Genomic DNA, 16,415 nt, shown 5'->3' with positions numbered 1-16,415 from the left:
CGTCACAGCCGCCATGTTGGAGCGTCCCGCCCCATGGGAGGCGGGCCACCAGTCTTGGGTCGCACGTATCGTGAAAAACATGAACACAAATCGACTCAATTTCTTGTACAGTATACAACTATAAAAAAGAGATTCGTTACACTCCGGAGTACCATTCCGATATATATCACAGCGCGTGCGGAGTGGTGGACCAGCCTTCTCCCGGGGGGGAACGTAATCTAGCAAACCGACAACGGATCGCATGGCTCCGGAATTGCACCGCAGCGATCGATAACACTGAATTATAAGAATGGTCGTTGTCGGTGAGAAATCGCATACAGAGAAAATTAATAAACACAGTTCAATAGCCAACAATATATCAATATTGACGCTTCACGCCGTTAAGGCTTGACCGGAAGTTGACCGACTATTACAGAAACTGACCACCATCATAGGTACAATCTGAAATATTCGATATGCAGTACAGAGTATTGCCTTATATAGACGTATTTGATCTTTTCCTCTACAGTTAAATAGGTTAGACTTAAAAGGTCGTTCCTAATGAAACGTTATGGGATTCGCGTGTAAAACACTAATCTTTACATACATATGGTTAAACAAAACAATTTAGTTTTAAGTTCTCAAAATTCATAACTCGACCGAAGTATCATTCATTTCCATAACAAAACTCTCTCGTGAACCGATTGCGCTTTACATCCATTTAGATTATGCTTCTATTATCCATGTAACGTTTGGACAAATTACGTTGCTTATGCAGGATAAATCATATCTATGCTACATTTCTATCAAATATCTGTGTAATTTTGTATATATATATATATATAATACTTCTCTCCAAAACCGGAAGTGATGGGTGTGCAGCAATGTCAGGAAAATGCTTGGAAGCTATTTTGGTTCTGGTATTTCGTTGTGTAATCAACAGCGCTACAGGTGGGATGGATGGCACAGGGTGGTTTGGGCGAGACTGAACTGATTGTTGAATATAGATTTGGTGAAAGAGCTACCTGTTCATATTGTTATTCGTGGTAAAATATCTCAGACATTCGAGGAGGAGCAATATGTCCGTCCTTGTCTAACGCCGTGGAAAGTTCCTAACACTTTGTGACCAGTAGTAAATTCATTTTATTAAAACAATTTTACATGGAATACAACCTTAGTCATAAAAACTACAAATTTGATCCATATAAGCACACCCTTCCAATATTTAGCAAACCGGCTATGTAGTTTTTTTTCACTCATTGGATTTATATGTAATATTTTTCAAAGAGAAGAAAGTGTTTCGGTACATAACACGCACCTCGCACAACATACACGCATTGTGTAAGTAAATATAAGGAAGTGCTCAGTATTCTAAATCGAAAGTTATCATACATTGTGCAACCTCCTAAAATATCCACAACTTCGTCAAAAAGAGAAAGGACCTTGTAGACACGCCCTCGCACGCCTCCATACTATAAATACCTTTAGGTTTGCAAATCGTTAGACAAAAGTGCTTTTTCAGCGGAATGCATAAATGTTATGTGTGTTTCTATGTGCGCATGCGCATTATTACAAATATATCAAAGTAATATAAATGTATGCATCATTGTCTCCTAGCATTGGGAAACCATTTCGGAGCTTATTAACTTATCTTCACTCAAAGGTTTTAATGAGCGGGAATCAAATTGCATTACAGTCACAAAACGGTTAGTAATTACCACGGATGTGGTCTGTGGTTGTCAATAACTTACTTCTAATTGAATGAGCTTCATGTGAAGGCTTAGTAATCGAATTCGAGATAGAGAGAATTGTATATTCGCCTACATTCTGATAACAACACCAGACAAGCGCCGAGACGAGCTTGTGGCGCACTTGATGTAGTCTTCCCCATCTCAAACCAACTTGGGACAAAGCTGAACGTTCGCTAGTCATTACACAATTTGCATATGACGAGGTTGGCATGTATCAATTTGGATCAGCGCACGAGCCTCTGGAACCTGGACGAAATCTATCGTCTGATTGGCTTCCCTCGTGGGAGCGACATTTCGCCAACATACAGTGTGCAATGTGATTGGCTTACGAGCCCTGAATGGCCCTGGTCGCGGGTCGATTGATGTTCGGACTTGTCCTGAATAAAGAACCTAAATAACGATAGAATAATGGTCGAAACAATACAACGATTGCAGAGACAATTTACATATATTATTGCTGTTGATTATACTAGCATTGATTGTCTGTGGGCGAAGTGGAGAACAGAGTTAGTGTTTCCGCCGTGATGAGCAGGGTTCGGTTTCCAGGGCATTCACACTTTTACATCCGGTTTGAGCGGGGTTCGGTTTCCAGGGCATTCACACTTTTACATCCGGTTTGAGCAGGACTCAATTCCTAAGACATTCACACTTCTACATTCGGTTTGAGCGGGGTTCGATTCACATTCACACTATTACATCCGAGATGATTCCTAGACCCTTCACACTTTCACATCCGGTTTGCGTTCGTCAATCGAACCCGGCTGAATTCAATTGGCCAAGAAGCTTATTTTGAACTGATTCAAACCAAGACTCGAAGTTGTATCTCACATCTCACCTTTCACTATCACCCGTCAGTGCAATCGCCAATTGACCATACTTCATAAAGGCACATTTTACCATGGACATACATTTACAAAGATTCCATACAATGTTCATGTTTCTGATTTTATGTGGAGTCTAACGAAAGATGGAAAGGGGGATATATATAACTCTTAAGCATAATTACATAATAATGTACTTTCTTGTGTAATGTAAAGTCGATTACAATGTATATGATGATCAATTACATACGCGGACGTAATCAAATCGGGTGGTTAGCTAGGCATACGGACGGGATCGATACTAGGGAATGATATCCAGTCTCCGATTTCTCTGTTTGTTGTCACAGTATACGACCCGAGAGACAGAGAAAATAACCCTAGTTGTGGCAATAAAATGCACGCAATTTTCAAACGGAGCCCCCTAGGGATCGGAAGCAGAAAATCTAGGAAAATAGCAACAAATCTGTAGGGAAATCAACCTTATCGTATATTGTGACCGCGGCTCTGAGGCAGAGATCTATTATAGGGAAAAAACGGTCGTGAAACTTGCTTTAAACGACTACGTCTCCCGAGGAACCCTATTTGGTGTTGTTTTGGTAATGGTATTTACTCGCCAGAGAGGTAGCTGGTCCTTATGAATGTAGGTTCATTCACGATGAGTTCAATTTGTCCGTAAGAATTCGGCAAACGACAATGTTCTAGCTGGCGTTCTCCGAAATTCCCAATCAAGTTTCTCTCATGAAGAGTGATATTCTTCTTGGGGTAAGAAGAGAAATATAATTATCTGATGAAGAAATTAGCAAACAAATGTCTGCAAGTAACATATATATTACACTGTGTAACGTGATTTATTCACGGTGTGGAAATTTTCAATCTCGCTCTCATTCAGTCATTTACCCCTGAAATTACATAATGGATTGGTCAAGGCTTTGATTTGGAACAGTCTAAATGGATCTTCTGGGGCGAATATACCCACACGCGAAACTATTAGCAATTTCACATTTTGATAAGCCAATAATTCGACTATAGAACAAAGGCTACATCGGATCTTCTACAAGAGGCAAAGCGATACTTAAACAATTCTTTATACGATTCTCCGGACTTCAAGCATCCTTACACCGATGGTAGCGTATTCACAAAAACATTTTTTTTTATCTCCTAGTAGTCATTCGTCCACGCATGTCGCAGGTATATTAGGTCTCCAGGCCTCTAACTTATTCATGAGAACTCGTTTATAGATGTTAGCCTATTTGACCCCTGTGACCTTGAATGAAGGTCAAGGTCATTCATTTGAACAAAATTGGTAGCCCTTCATCCCAGCGTGTCACAAGCCCAATATCAAGTCTCTAGGCCTCTTAGTTATTCACAATAAGTCGTTTAAAGATTTTAGCCTAATCGACCCCTGTGACCTTGAATGAAGGTCAAGGTCATTCATTTGAACAAAATTGGTAACCCTTCATCCCAGCGTGTCACAAGCCCAATATCAAGTCTCTAGGCCTCTTAGTTATTCACAATAAGTCGTTTAAAGATTTTAGCCTAATCGACCCCTGTGACCTTGAATGAAGGTCAAGGTCATTCATTTGAACAAAATTGGTAACCCTTCATCCCAGCGTGTCACAAGCCCAATATCAAGTCTCTAGGCCTCTTAGTTATTCACAATAAGTCGTTTAAAGATTTTAGCCTAATCGACCCCTGCGACCTTGAATGAAGGTCAAGGTCATTCATTTGAACAAAATTGGTAGCCCTTCATCCCAGCGTGTCACAAGCCCAATATCTAGTCTCTAGGCCTCTTAGTTAGGTCAGTGTCATTCTTTTCCACAAACTTAGTACTCCATCATCTCAGTATGCCGAAGTCCCAATACGAGTACCATAGGCCTTTTGGTTCTTGAGAAAAAGTCGTTTAAAGATTTTAGCCTTTTTGACCTCTGTAACCTTAGATGAAGGCCAAGGCTATCCATTTGAAAAAGCTTGGTAGCCTATCCCAGCATGCAACAGGCCAAATATCAGTACCCTGGGCATTTCGGTTATTGAGAAGAAGTCTTTGAATGAAAAGTTTACGCTTCGGGTCAGATGACCTAAAAATGAAGAAAAAAGAAGAATCCTAGCTCTCCGACACATCAGACTGTCGCTATCCTGTGTAGGATACAATCTTAACCATTCTAATTGTCACACATTCTCACGTGTCATTCATAACCAAACAAAAAAAACACGACTTTATGAGATGTGCACTACCATTAACTAAACACATGAAATCTGATTTAAACCTTGTTTCCGTGTTTTTATCATTTGTTAAACAATGAACATTAACATAACGCTAATTTAATACTCCTCACGGCGTTCATAACCGGCGTCATGTACGAGAAAATCGGACTACTTACATGGTATATTTTATTACTCTATAAAGCTAATCGAGTCATTTCAGGGACCTGATATTGTTACATTTGATGTACCTACCGACACTAATGTAATACTATAAAGCCAATGGATGCTGAGTGTTTTTGTTTAATTGAGATAATGACCTACCGCTAAGTGAAGGCTTAGACGGATTCCATGTTAGCATCAAAGATGTTACTAAGATACCTCAATAGTTCCGCGCAGCCAGCTAAATTAACTACCGTCTTACGGAACACGAGTATATTTATTGTCAGTGGAGAAGTACGTGCTGGGGAGTTCTACTGCAAACGCTCGTCATTTGAATGTCACAACATATTACCACAGGCCCTCCACCTCTGCGTCGCAAGATCAAATCCCATGTGGAGCAGTTGCCAGATACTGACCGCTGTTCGGTGGTTTTTCTCCGGGTTCTCCGGTTTTCCTCCACCAACAAACCTGGCACGTCCTTACACGACCTTGGCTGTTAATAGGACGGTAAACTAACAAAACACACACGCTTATCACAATGGATGAAGGATGCATGTAATGATTAAACAACGCCACTTAGCGTCAGTCCTTTAAGTGATTTAACAACGTCACCTAGCGTCAGTCCTTTAAGTGATTTAACAACGCCACCTAACGTCAGTCCTTTAAGTGATTTAACAACGCCACCTAGCGTCAGTCCTTTAAGTGATTTAACAACGCCACCTAGCGTCAGTCCTTTAAGTGATTTAACAACGCCACCTAACGTCAGTCCTTTAAGTGATTTAACAACGCCACCTAGCCCCATTCCTTTAATGGTTTAACAACGCCACCTAGCGTCAGTCCTTTGAGTGATTTAACAACGCCACCTAGCGTCAGTCCTTTAAGTGATTTAACAACGCCACCTAGCGTCAATCCATAAGTTATTTATCATACTACAATCTCATTGGCTGACTCAAATCGAGGAGATTTTATGTCATTTTTCTTAAAACAGGGGCTGCTATTGAACTAAATATTGAATGTGAATGATGAACATTGCTGGTGGACGGGCAAACTATTAATGAATGATGAATATCTTTGGTGGAAAGACAAACTATTGAATGTGAATGATGAACTAAGACAAACTATTGATTGTGAATGATGAACATTGCTGGTGGAAAAAACATTTTATTGAATGTGAATGATGAATTTTGCTGGTGGGCGGACAAACTATTGAATATGAATGATGAACATTGCTTGTGGACAGACAAATTATTGAATGTGAATCATGAACATTGCTGGTGAAAAGACAAACTATCGAATGTGAATGATTAACATTGCTGGTGGACAAACAGTTTATTGAATGTGAATCATGAATAATGCTGGTGGGCGGACAAACTATTGGGTGTGAATAATGAACATTGCGCTGGTGAAAAGACAAACTATCGAATATAAATGATGAACTTTGCTGGTGAACAGACAAACTGTTGAATGTGAATGATGAATATTGCTGGTTCACGGATAAGCTAATGAATTATGAAGATTACTGGTGAACAGACATGCATTGAATACGATTGATGGCCATTTCTAGTGACTGGACAAATTATTGAATGTGAATCATGAACATTGCTGGTGGACACACAGATTATTGAATGTGAATCATGAACATTGCTGATTGACGGACAAATTATTGAATGTGAATAGTGAATATTGTTGGAGGACAGACAAACTATTGAATATGAATGATGAATATTCTTGCGAATAGAAAACTGAAAAACACATGCAAGAACTTGAAATTCAGTGTATAGGCATAACAGTATATAATGATTAAAACTGTTTCATATTCACGACGAAAAGTAAGTACGTAATTATTCGAAAATGGCCAATGTCATTCAAAACTTATTGACATACACCGTTCACTGTCCTCATGGTTCCCGTCGTCTGCAAACCTACCAAAGAGAAGGCGGAGCTGCCATTTTGTCTCAGCTGAGACTAAATGGCAGCTATAATCAATATCCACTGCGTATTGTCTAACAAATCACAATGATTGTTTTGAGATTTGCCAGAGTATTAATATTTCAAAGGATAATTTCTTACATAAAGTCCACATCTAATTTACTGTATTGTTTCTTTTCAAGTTGAAATGTTATAAAACCATCACGTGTACGAACCTTTTATGAGAAAAACACCACGATGAAATGCTGTTTACAAAAAGAAACGTTTTTGCTAACGTTGTGTTTTCCCCTAGGTTTTTTTTTCTACCTCGAGTAGCTTAAAAACAGTCAGTTTATTTTCTCTAAAATTTCTCATTATCTGTTGTAGAAATATCATTCAGATATACCGTGGTATGTTACATTTTCTGGCGATAGATCCTTTTATGAGAAAAATACTACGATGAAATGCTGTTTACATAGAGAAACGTTTTAGCAGCCACTTTATTTTTCTCTAGAATCTATCATGTCCTGTTGAAGAAATATCGTTCAGATATAGCCAATGTTTTATATTCTGGAGATAGATTTGTATATAACACTTACCTGGAAGCATCTGTGCGGAAATTGTGAAATTGACATGAAATTGACATAATGAAATGTAGGTGTGACACTCTGATATAAACATCTGACAATTCCGTAGGAGGTGATGATAAGCATGCGCACTTGTTTTAATCCAGACCCTTACGCCTTTCAGAGATCTGAGAATTAGTTACAGTTAATGTCAGTATGGACCCGCCAGAGTTAAGGGTCTTTAGACCCCTTGATCGGTTAAAAATGACCGGTGGTCCATATTTATAAACTGTAACTAATTCTCAGATCCATGTGTTATGACCGATATGAAAATGTAAAATAAACAACTGAATTTGACATGTTTATACTGAAGTTTTACCTATATATGATCATCGAACATTGTTTATTATTCACTTCTGTATTCTTCTGTGTCACGCATATTGATCAATAAACTCGCATTCAAGCAGAACTAAAATCGAAAACAATGAAGTATTTTCAATTTTCAAAATTTTTAAAATGTTGCATTTATTTGCTGAAATGTTTATTTATTTCAAAATAAACCAATAATTAAATTGCCGCAATTTTATTCCCAAATGTACAGTTGGATTTATAAACTTTCAAAAAATATTTCAAAATATTAAAAGTATCTTTCTGCAGTGTATGAACAAAATTTACAGCAAAAAAGTAATAGCAATCAGTAAATTTAATTACTCTAATTTTTTTTAGTTACCAGTTTTTTTGTTGTTTTTTTTTGTATTGCTCATAGAATAGATTTCGTTACAAAGACCCGGAGAAAATAATAGAATGTACGACGAGCAAGTGGGTCTCTGTGGCTTGCATAGTCCTCTTTGTCCAATCACAAGTAACTTGGTGTTACTATTGACCAATCAGAACAGAGAATACTGGCAAGTGTGCATACATTACCGACAAGTGTGCATATCTAATGTAGAAGTGTGAATACATTAATGCCAATCACCTAAGCTGGGTAAAAACGAGCATCCGATTGGTTGTTGGTGTATGTAACACGGTAGAGCATGTGTCGCACCGACTATACACCGACTGGTGTGTTCAATGTGATGTTACAACTAAATTACACAATCGATTTATGAAACTTTCCCCTCTGATGTATGTATGTATGTGTATGAGAAGACTTTGAAAAAAATTCCATCGCATAGCACCGTCAGTCACGTGGTGGTTATGTATTCGCTGCGCATTCAAACCACGATTGTATAACGAATCCAGACGTTTTCAACAAGTACCATGCGTGTGAGAAAAGTAGCAATAACTGAAGATAATTTCCAGAAGCCCCTTCGGGCTGAGCACCAGCATTTTAAAACGCAGTGAAAGGAGGACGCGTCCGGCAAGACATTATTTACAAACTGAGCGCGTAGTTGCAATCTGAATATTGATAAGAGTGGTGGTATGCTTGCAGCATTCCCAATTACGTGAAACCCATTGTCGACGTTCAGACATTCATAAGAACGTTGGCCAAGGAAGTTGTTTAGATCTCGGCGTATAGAGACGAGGAGTAATGCGGTCACTGTGTGTAGAGATTCACTCAGGTCCGCGGGGAACAGCTCTGGCTCGACATCAAAACTGTAGAAATGGAGAGAAATTTACCTAAATATATTTCCTGATCGACCCTGGCAGATGAACGGCCTGTAATTGGCTACACCGCCAGGCTCTCCAGGAGAACGGGACAGTTGACTGACAGTAATTGGTGACAACAACTCCGCCCACACATTACTTTACCAGATTTGGACACGCCCCTTTACAGTGACTCCGCCCACTCTACTGTACCAGCTACTGGACACGCCCCTTTACAATGACTGATCGCTTGACGCCACTACCACATGCATGTATAGTGAATGTTTTTTTTTTAAATTAAAATACCAAATAAATATATACATGTAGCTTATATAATGTCTTTATTTCAATTGATTTTTTTGAACGAAAATCATCGATAAACATTCCAAAGGTGTTTTTTTTATGATATATACGATAAATGTTGAAAATCACATTTTTTTTATTATAGACAAAGGTTATTGTGGGGAAATTCATATTCAAATAGTAAATGAAAAATAATCAAATGTAAAATTAAATACTAAAATATAAATTATACGAATATATTGAAGGTATTGAACGTTTGTAATTTCTCAAAGGGATTCTAACTTTAAATAACAATTTCTAATCATCTAAAGTCAAGATGTAATCTTTGTTTTTCATGTAAATGATTAACTAATGCCAGAATTCATTGTACATAAATGTACATATTTGAGTTTAAAAAATCAGATTTATTGTAATACCTGCAATGCACATAAAATACATTGCTTTTGCATAATTTTGAAAAAAATCAGCGTCAGTTTTAATGAATTGTTTACCAGATGATGAACATGAACCAACAGCAGATTTTTATTAATAATTAGAATTATTTTAATTGAGGATACAACAGCTGGAGTAAGGCATTGGAGAAAAACTAAATCCATAATTGATATTTTTTTCAAAAATCAGTCGATGTGAAATTCAGGTTTGCGAAAACTGGTTAATCAAAATGAATTTGATTTTAAGACATACAGTATATCTTAAACTTAGCACACCACAAAATATAGTCTTTTTGGAAAGGTGAATGCCAGAAACATATACTAAGTTATGGATTATCATTTTCTTAGGGAAGTTCATTTTAAGATTGTACATTGCAAACACTGTCATATTTGTGAATCACACATTAGCTAAGAGTCAACATTTTCTTAGGCACGAAAATTTTTAATGTACAGTACAAGATATATATTTATCTATATATATCTATACTGTTGGTTAAAATTTTTCGTGCCACTCATTAGTGGTAAGAGTAACTAACGAATTCATTCAATGAAATGGTGCACGTGCCTTCTGTCATTTTGTGAAGAACAATGAAAATACTTGTTGATGCTACACCTACAACTAAATGGATATCTTTAGTATATAGAGTAAACTAACATATATGAAATTGAGGTAACTATTGACTTCATATTACTCGGGACTCACTTTGAGTGCGATGGTACCAACTGTCTGACATGGTTACTCGCTTTGAGTGAGATGGTGCCTACTGTCTGACATGGTTACTCAGTTTTGAGTAAAATGGTAACAACTGTCTAACAGGGTGACTCACTTTGAGTGAGATAATACCAACCGTCTGACATGGTTACTCACTTTGATTGAGACTGTCTGACACGGTTACTCACTTTGAGTGAGATGGTGCCTACTGTCTGGCATGGTGACTCACTTTGAGTGAGATAACATACCAACTGTCTAACAGGGTGACTCACTTTGAGTGCGATGGAACCAACAGTCTGGCATGGTGACTCAACTTTGAGTGAGATGGTGCCTACTGTCTGACATGGTGACTCACTTTGAGTGAGACTATCAACCATGTGACTTGGTGACTCACTTTGAGTGCGATGGTACCGACTGTCTGACACAGTTACTAACTTTGAGTGAGATGGTACCAACTCTCTAACATGGCGACTCAAATTTTTAATGAGATGATAACAAATTTGTGACATGATGACTCACTTTAAGTGAGATGGTACCAATTGTATGACTTGGTAACTCACTTTGAGTTAACGGAACTAATTGCCCGACAGAATGTCTCACTTTGAGTGAGACGGTACCAATTGTATGACTTGGTGACTAAACTTTTAGTGAGATGGTACAAACTGTCTAACACGGGGACTAAACTTTTAGTAAGATGGTACAAACTGTCGCACCTGGTGAATCACTTTGAGTGAGATGGTACCAACTGTTCAACAGGTGTCTCACCTGAAGTGAGATGGTATCAACTGTCCAACAGGTGTCTCACTTTGAGTGAGACGGTACCAAGTGTGAAACATAGTGACTCGCTTTGAGTGAAACGGTACCAAGTGTGAAACATAGTGACTCACTTTGAGTGAGACGGTACCAAGTGTGAAACATAGTGACTCACTTTGAGTGAGATGGTACCAACTGTTCAACAAGTGACTCACTTTGAGTGAGACGGTACCAAGTGTGAAACATAGTGTCCCACTTTGAGTGAGATGGTATCAACTGTCCAAAGGTGTCTCACTTTGAGTGAGACGGGGTGTGAAACATAGTGACTCACTTTTAGTGAGATGGTGCCAACTTTTTCGACTTACTCTGAGAACAGTTGATTTTATTACTATCTGACATCATGAATCATATTGAGAACAGTGAGCGTACCAATATTTGAAATCGTGACTCACTTTGAGAAAAGTGGGTTTTAAAACTATCTGACATCGTGACTTATCTGACATTGTGAGTCACTCTGAGAACAGTGGATTGTATGACTATCTGACATTGGGAGTCACTCTGAGAACAGTGAGTTGTATAACTAGTTGACAAGGTGACTCGCTTTGGGTATTATGGTACCAACTGTCCAGCAGGTGACTCACTTTGGGTGAGATGGTGCCAACTATCGACTCACTCTGAGAACAGATGATTGTATAACTATTGGTACACTTGGTAACACACTTGGTACCGTCTCACTCGACGGGTGGTCGGGTGGTGTAGTGGTTAAGCCGCTCGCCTTTCACCTATCTGCCGGGGTTCGACCCCCGGCACAGACGTGAAAAGGTTAGGGGTCACCTGCCCGATCACGTGGGTTTTCTCCGGGCACTCCGGTTTCCTCCCACACTAAGACCCCTCGCGCGCTTACATCCGGGCCATCGAGAGTGATTTATATAAGTTGTAAAACTTGTTTCTCAATCGATGTAAAATAAATAAAGTTTATATTATATATTGTATAACTATCAGACATTGTGACTCACTTTGAGAAGAAACGATTGTATAACTATCTGATATCGTGACTCACATTGAGAATAGTTGATTGTATAACTATCTGATATCGTGACTCACATTGAGAACAGTGAGTTTTATACTTTATATTAAATATCAAAGAAACACAATTAAACAAAGCATGGCAATTTATTGACTCGTGCCATATCCGGGCCTCGAACTCCTGATCTACAGCACCCAATCGCCTAGCCAAACATACCTGCGCCTTCTACCACTGCGCCACATCCACATCCCCCCAAAAAAGGATATTTCTATGACGAAGTGATATTAACTAAACACATTGTATCATATTCACTATATGTTGTTGATCCAAAGATTTAATTTGACAATTTCCACAGTGATCATGTCAGCATATCGAACCGACTATCAATTCGTCAAAGAAACATCCTTTTTTAAAATTGTGTTTCTTTGATATATGACATCGAATAGTATGTACACGCACAAAATATAATGCGCATATGTTCTTGTTAAAATGCGGAATGTTATAATATAGGGATTGGTGTCGGGTTACAGAGACTTTTTTCTTCGAGTCTTCAAGAGATGACAGACATGCTGTTATTTGGTCCCGATTCATAGTGTAAATAATTAGCTATACGCGTGTGAAATATGCCCCCTCTTGGAATGCTCCATGTGACAATAAAGTTTTAATGAATGACATCAGCGGGTAATGATCAGTTAAAACAATAGATCTATATAGATTGTTATCCACCGAACAAGCGGCAACACTGCGCCGTCACACAGATATAAACATCGCTGTTATCCTAACACCATCTCTATAATCTGTGTTCACTGTCAAGAATTGCTGTTCCGTAGATATCTCATACAATCCGTCATCCGTGACCACAAATGTATGTATCTGTGATAGAACAGTATGTAAACTGATTTAATTTATCTGGAACATCAGTCACAGATCACGGATTGACTATACGACTGACGGGACTATATGGTTCATGGATTGCTTGTATGATGTTTCAAATCATGAAGCTAATTAGAGAAGCTCATTAGAGACAATGACAGGTCGGACCGCTAATTGATTTACACATATGACATTATATATATATATATATATGACTCTGCAGTATTTCAATAAATAAAAACCCACCATCCCAACAGTAAGAGACATGCACGTACATCTTTTAACGCTTTAATGGAAACGATATTATTTTCGCACGGCTTTTATTTTGCAATTTCGACATGTAATGTTACAATTTGGATATCATTTCCTCGTGCCTTGCTACCTTGAATGCATTTATCGCCAGGTTTTGGACCAAAGGCATATCTGTATAACTGTTGTCTTGTTTGATTTTTATTTTTGATGCTGAAATAATTAAAAAGGCGATAACCTTACATCACTTAGGGGTAATAGTCCTAAATCCGATAGTCCGAACGCGTAATAGTCCGAAATCCGATAGTTCGAAGGTGTATTAGTCCGAAATCCGATAGTCCAAAGGCCTAATAGTCAGGAGACCCATAGTCCGAAAGCCTTGTTTTATCTCTCCTTTGCTCCCGGAGTCCGATAAATAAATGACGTCACACACATACATTCGTCAACCACGACGTCCATGGGCGTACTCAGGGTTGAAACGATGTGGATGCAATGTTATCCCCTGCCGAATCCCCTCCAAAGCAACTTTTCCCGGAACAGTTCAAACAATCCAGGAAATCGGATCAAACTACGACTCAGCTTTTTGATATAAATATTTTACAATGAATGAGGCAGTATGTAAATTCCAAATAAATACTGAAAATCAGGAACGCGTCCCGGCATTTCTGGATTTTTTTTTTGTATTGTAGATGTATTCAGAATATAATTTAATTCGTGACTTATATCATAACCATTTGTAAAGAAATAAATGTTGATAACACAAGTATTGTAAAATATTTAACAACAGTGATGATAAATACGTCGACGTTTTCAAAATAGTCTATATATTACACATCATACGACTGTATTTTCTGTTCCGATCAGACGCCTTCATCCTGTTACAATGATGACCTATGATCATATTTTCTTGTACTTATATATGATCTATGGAGAGTTAACTCAAAATCTTGATTTACATGTATCATAAACTGTTTCAAGAGGAAATACCAAAAATGTAGATCGACCAGATACGTGCATATACGAATCATTACACAAAATACACCAAAAAGCATTGGATCACACAGAAGTCTAAATTTAGTGAAATATAAATCAGTGAAAGAAAGATGATAAAACAAATTAATGATACACCAAAGACACCAATATCCGCAAACACAGGGATGATAAATGTGGTTGGTAATGTCTGGAACGGTTTGCCAGAATCAGTTGTGAATCCTGCTAGATTTAGTTTAGTTTGATTAGTTTAACGTCCTATTAACAGACAGGGTCATTTAAGGACGAGCCAGGTTTGTTGGTGGAGGCAAGCCGGAGTACCCGGAGAAAAACCACCGACCATCGGCCAGTACCTGGCAACTGCCCCACATGGGAGGATTCGAACTCGCAACCCAGAGGTGGAGGGCATGTGGTAATATGTCGGTACATCTTAACCACTCGGCCACCGCGGCCCCTCATCCTGCTAGAAAAACATCTAAAGGACACCATGTATAGTACATATTTGTTTACATCAAATGTAATTAACCATTCACACTATATAATCTGTGTAATATGTCTTATGATATGGACATAGAAGCTGTCAGATAAAGGCGAATTCGATAGGTAAAAAGTAGCCAAGGAAAATAATACAATAATATATATATACAACAAGTTCAATAAAACATGCATGTGTACTTGAATAATGAAACTGTTTAAATGTGTAGATCGATCTGCTATTCCAACAACTGATGAAGGAGATCCTCGAGGGTTCGAAAGCTGCAGGTCGATGCAGACAACTTGAACGTTTTACTATAAAAATATGAAGCAGCTCTCTATATATAATCAAACAAAGATTAACAAATTAATAGTATATCTTAAACAATATTGTCTTGATCTGATAAGAACATTTTTAAAAGGCTTAAACTTTTCTTTTACTCATGTCGTGGCCAGATGTATGGTCTGCAGTATCATTAATGATATGAAAAAATTGGAAGCTCGTCCCAAAGAAATTTCGATAATGCTAATTTACATGTCATAATATCTGAATAAAATGCGTACTTGCACAATTTATAAACGAGGTGGTGCAACAACACAAAGGTCAGGCAATATAAGCTTAATACATTTTGACATATCCTAATATATTCAATGGGATTAAGCATGTTAAATAAAAACCGGTAAAAAAACCCATTCAACATACATTTATGTATATGATAGAAAAAAAATGTAAAATTCTGTGTACAGGTAATTCCCCTAATTCTCAAGTATCTCTGTATAACACTTATGAGGAAACGACTTTAAAATTAACACATGTTATAAGGATTAAAAAATATAGCACATATATATACATGTATCTCCGTCAAACGGTCAAAATCCGTTAAATGTTTGCTTCCCATTTGGTCGGGTATACTGATTTATTTAAAAATATCTAGACGTCAAAGTATTATTAATATTGCAAGCATTTTAGTTTGACTTGCACATATGTCTGTTTTTACTATAAAAAATAGACTAAAATGAGTTATAAATCTGTTATTTCAACTTTATATCCATAAAAGATAAAATGCAAATTGACCGATTCAATCGTTCTAACCGTCTAATCGAAGATCTACTAAGATCGGCTGCTCCCGGCTAAATTCGTAGAATTTAATTCAATCGGCAAACATCGGCCGATTCCGGTATCCTCCATGTACAATCAGGAAGAACCCCACAACATGCCAGGCAAAACAACTGATTATAGTTACTACCATTCCAGGAAGGTAGCAATAATTGTACATGGATTGTATATATGTTTTCTTAATAACAATGATTATATTTGGACATTTTCAGATTCCTTAATTTTCGAAATACAATGTGTACCATCAGTCGCGAATATGCAGGGTTGAAGTAATTAAATTCAATATTATGGTTGAATTTTTGACATTTCCATCTCATTTCTGTCCCTGTCTCTTTCATGTCTTAACATATTTTGTCTCCTGGGCTTTGAAACAATATCGACATTTTGTTTACGTATTTTTTGCAGTGTATAATGATATAATAATTGATCCATCCCCATCTCTTTCTTTTTCTCTATCTTTTATATCTATCTGTACATTTATGTCTCTGTGTCTCTTTCTATGTCTATATCTGT

The sequence above is a fragment of the Argopecten irradians genome, chromosome 10 (genome assembly GCF_041381155.1).
Source record: "Argopecten irradians isolate NY chromosome 10, Ai_NY, whole genome shotgun sequence".
In the NCBI taxonomy this organism is placed as follows: domain Eukaryota; kingdom Metazoa; phylum Mollusca; class Bivalvia; order Pectinida; family Pectinidae; genus Argopecten; species Argopecten irradians.
Note: the sequence above shows the minus strand (reverse complement) of the source record.